General features: G+C 42.5%; 1 pseudogene; it reads left to right on the top strand.

Moving 5' to 3' along the window:
* The first annotated feature begins 355 nt into the window (after positions 1-355).
* Positions 356-5109, top strand: part of LOC135203546 (transcription factor GATA-4-like) — a 130084-nt pseudogene continuing 125330 nt past the window's right edge.

Here is a 5109-nt window from a genome sequence, read left to right as displayed (position 1 = left end):
GGTGTCCCCGTCACGTGTGTCCTTTTGTCGTGTTGCTGCTTCTGCCAGACAGAGACGCCTTCGCCGAGAAGCTCGACGAATTCGTCGCTGATATATAGGATAAAGCGAGGAACTTTGGTGATTTGATTTTGAGCGTCATTGAGAGAGTGTTTTCTTTTTCCGCCTGAAGTGCTCGTCACCCAGAAAAAAAATATATCCTCAGAGAGAAAGTTATAAGTCCTTGTACGTCAATTTTAGATCCATACTCTTAATGTCATTTCTTTCGTATTGCCAAGTGAAGACCTTTATCGATGAACCCACGAAAATGAGCTGTAAATAATAATAATAATAATAATAAATGAATAATAATATAATAATAATAATAATAATAATAATAATAATAATAATAATAATAATAATAACAATACTGATTCGTAGCAAATAACAGTTTGCAAGTTAAGAGAACCGGAGGATTTTGCAAGAAGGATATTGTGATACAGACCAGACGAAACGCCCTTCGAACGACCAGATATTCTCTGGGCTCCCAAGGTGCCTCCTATACCCGCAAGCACCGAGGAACTCCTGCACGGGACTCCAGCCACCGACGACTCTCCCGACGGGAGAAGGTTAAGAATCCGGGGGGAGGAGGAGGCGGCGGCGTCTGGGAGGAGGAGGATCTCTTGAGGAAAAGGGAAGGGGATTCCCCCGGGAAGACTTCGTGGTGGATCTCCCAGGCGGGATGTTTCCCCCCGGTAGCACGGGCGGGTATGGCCAGGAAGGCGGCCAGAATCTCCTCACGCCCTCCATGTACACGTCGCACGCCCATACCCACATGCTGCCTTACAATTCGTACTCGGCGCAGCTCGTGCAGCCCTCCACGCCCTCGCCCTCCATGTGGCAGTCGCCCTCCCACACAGCCCTCGCCCCCACAGCGCCCCCGACGGACCAGGGCTTCACGACGCCCTTGGGATTCAACACCGGGCGGGAAGGGTATTTGCAAGGGGCAGGAGGACAGAGTCTGCAGGCGCCCTTGAGTCCTTACCAAGCCTACGCGCAGATGAACCACGGCATGTGGCGCCACTACGATTCCATGGGGCTCCAAGGCATCACTAGTAAGTACTCCAGAAGGAGGTTCGTCTTTGATACCTTTGGAACTTTTCATTCAGAGTATTTATTATTTGCTTCGTTATTTAGTATGTAAACTCCTTCATATTTATTGCAGGTGTCTTCTTCTTTCAAATCTGACTTTACATGTATTTGTGGAAGCAGTTTTTGTATTTTCGGTCAAAATAGTGCAGCATCATCAGAAGAATCATTAAAGTTTGTTTCCCTGGGACTAGTTACGCTTCGGCTGAACTTAAAATCTGACGTAGGTTTTCTAATAAGCTTCTTTTACGTCGTCTTTGGTCTGGCTGCTTTAAATAACAGTAATTGAACATAAACAAGAGTGCAGAAGCTACTTGTGTCAGTGATCCTTAATTATCTCGTGTGTTCATCAAACAATTTTACTGTGACACTAATTCGATCAGACTCTTCAGATAAGCAGAGCTCTCTCTCTCTCTCTCTCTCTCTCTCTCTCTCTCTCTCTCTCTCTCTTTGTTTCGTCTCTGTTTGTTTCGTAGATAGAATGAAGTCTGATTTTTCAAGAGTATTTAATGAAACTTCCTACCATTCAGTCACTCTCTCGCCTTCTTGTGACCCATTGCATTGCTTCGTCAACAGCTGCTATCTTGAATTCACCGTAGGGGGTTGTAGTGCCGTCAGTGAACCTCATGCGTGGCACTGTAGGTGTTCCTTAAGCTTCTCTGCAGCGTGCCTTCGGCCCCCAATAGCTGCAACCCCCTTTCGTTCCCTTTACTGGACCTCCGTTCATATTCTCTTTCTTCCATCTTATTTTCCAGCTACTCCTAACGATTGATTCATAGCGCAACATCGAGGTTTTCCTCCTGTTACACCTTTCAAACCTTTTACCGTCAATCTCCGTTTCAGCGCCTTGGCTTAAATTCTGCATGCAATTCAATTCTATCTCTAGTTAGTGGTCACCCATTCAAGTGGATGTTCAACCAGTTTATTGAAAGCGACAAGTAGTATATAGCCGATTCCTCTGCGAATTTAAGGGATAAAAAATATGGAATGTTAATTCAAAGCGAATTTCTGCTCGATTGTATATTAGAAGCAGTAATCAGGGGAGTTTTGATACGTTTTCTGTGGAAAGAGTGGGAACATCTGGTCGCCGTATGACTTCGTCAGTTTACTTCGGTAATCTCTGCATGATTCTGAAGTGGAAATTCATGATTTTCATGATTTTCATGATTTGAAACAACCTGCCGGACAGTTGGTCGAATCTGTCGTGTGCTACTGAAATTTCTATGCATAATACAAACTATAGTAGATTCACATCAACCGCGCATCTGATGATGTCTAGGCCAGTCCCTTACGACGCTCCTCATTGGCTGTTGATGAGCCAATCACAGGGCTGGAAACTCTCCTCAGTCTCTCTCTCGAGAGTTCACACAGGCAGGATGTAAGTTCCACCTCTCCTGATAGATACATATTTCAAAATTATCATTCAGGAGAGGATTGGGGAACATACATTCCGCCTGTGTGAAACTCTCGTCGAGAGAGAGTTCACACAGGCAGGATGTAAGTTCCACCTCCTGATAGATACGTCTTTCAAAATTATCATTCAGGAGAGGTGGAACATACATCCTGCCTGTGTGAACTCTCTCGAGAGAGACTGAGGAGAGTTTCCAGCCCTGTGATTGGCTTATCAACAGCCAATCAGGAGCGTCGTAAGGGACTGGCCTAGACATCATCAGATGCACGGTTGATGTGAATCTATACTATAGTTTCCCGAAAAAAAAAAATTTTTGCCAAGGTAATCATCGTCAGCATGAAAAAAAAAAATTCTCTCTCTCTCTCTCTCTCTCTCTCTCTCTCTCTCTCTCTCTCTCTCTCTCTCTCTGTGCCCAGACATAGCGCAAGGAGTTTGATACGTATTGTGAACAAAAACTCGTAGACTCATAAGGCATTGTCTAGGTATCTTCGAGCTACATCAGAGGTCACACACACACACACACACACACACACAATCTTTTGAATGAAAATCAACCTTAATTTCGGAAAGTTTACGAGACGTGATCATAATGAGGAAGATTCGGAACAGCGGGGAAAATAGACGCTTGCGTGATAACGCTCACACTCTCAGGACAGCTAAAAAAATGAAAGAAAGAAAAATAATAATAAAATGAAACTGAAAATAAATAAATAAATGTCAGGGAAGAGGATGACGTTCGCGTCAAGTCCTCACATCCTGGATAAATCAGATTCTCGGACAGTTCATTTATTATTATTATTATTATTATTATTATTATTATTATTATTATTATTATTAAGGTGAAACCCAGTCATATGGAACAAGCCCACCATTGACTTGAAATTCTTGAAGCTTCCAAAGAATATTAAGGTGTTCATTAGCAAGAAGTAAGAGGAGGTAAAGGGAAATACAGAAAGAAGAGACCCCAATTATTAAAAAAAATAGATAAATAAATAAATGGATAAATAGATAAAAACATATTAAAATGCAAGGAGAATAGTATTAGTGTTAGTACCGGGCCGAAAAAAATTTGAGATGCATTTAACAAAAATGAGACAAACCTCGAAAGCACCTCCCTACGTACCCAAGACTGTTTGACATACCCCGCGAAGGGGTATAACGCCTTCAAAACACTGGTGGGTCAACACCACCCATACCAAATTTGTATCGGATCTCTTAAATTGAAATCCCGTGGATGTGATTGTGACTCTGAGATACTAGACAAGCCATCGGTGTATATTTTATAAGTGGAGGATCTGGCCGGCTGATTCTTCTTCTTCTTCTCCTTCTCTTAAGCTGTGGTGGAGCTTCGCTCTGGTGTATCTTTGCTTCGTTTCCTCGCCAGAGTTCTTATAATTATATATTATATATATATATATATCATATATATATATATATATCTATATATAGATATATATATATATTATATATATATATATATCCTCTCGGTTGAGCTTTTCTCTGTCTGTCTGTATGTCAGTCTGTCTGCTGCATCTCTCTCTCTCTCTCTCTCTCTCTCTCTCTCTCTCTCTCTTTCTTGGGGTGTGGGTGATTCTGCCAAGTGAGGTCTATTACGAAAGGCTCATGTGATTCCAGTAGGAATCGTTGTAAAATATTGATTTGTTGGGTCTCGTTTGAGACCCAGGTAGTGCAGCGTCCCTTCGACCCCTAGCTGCAACCTCTTTCATTCCTTTGACTGTGCCTCCGTTCGTATTCTCCTTTTTCCATCGTACTTGCCACCCTCTCTAACAATTGTTTCATAGTGCAGCTGCTTTGAGGTTCTCCTCCTGTTACACCTTTGGCCTAAATTCCATATATATTCTATATCCAGTTTTATTCCTTCACTCTCACTTCATTTGAATGTCAAATGAGCATCTTGCCTGTCCTCTAATACTGTCTACTGAAATTGCCTCATTTCCATACTATAGTAGATTCACATCAACCGTTCATCTGATGTCTAGGCCCGTCCCTTACGACGCTCCTGATTGGCTGCTGATAAGCCAATCACTGGGCTGGAAACTCTCAGTCTCTCTCGAGAGTGTTCACATATATTCCACCTCTCCTGAGGGATGCTTTTGAAAGACTTATTCATCAGGAGAGGTGGAACAAATACATCCTGCCTATGTGGACTTTCTCGAGAGACTGAGAGTTTCCAGCCCTGTGATTGGCCTATCAACAGCCAATCAGGAGCGTCGTAAGGAACTGGACTACACATTAGATGCACGGTTGATGTGAATCTACTATAATTCATGTGACCCTATTCAGTCCTGCATTGTTGTCCTATTTTGTTGTGACCTTTCCATGTTCTAAAGTGAATATCAGGCGAGAACAGATGACGCTTTGAAACTGAACAAAGCCAGTTATTGACCTCCGCAAGACCTACTGATTTCAAAAGAAGAAATGTCGCTTTTAGACCCCAGAGAATGGCTGTGAAAAAACGCTAGACGTCGGCCAAATCAAGCTGTTATTAGTAGTGATAATTGAGTGGTTATATGAGAAAAATAATGGAAGCAAAGAAAAGCAAATAAGAAATA

This window comes from Macrobrachium nipponense, chromosome 36 (genome assembly GCF_015104395.2).
Source record: "Macrobrachium nipponense isolate FS-2020 chromosome 36, ASM1510439v2, whole genome shotgun sequence".
Classification (NCBI taxonomy): Eukaryota; Metazoa; Arthropoda; class Malacostraca; order Decapoda; family Palaemonidae; genus Macrobrachium; species Macrobrachium nipponense.
Note: the sequence above shows the minus strand (reverse complement) of the source record. Positions and strands in the feature narration are given on the sequence as shown.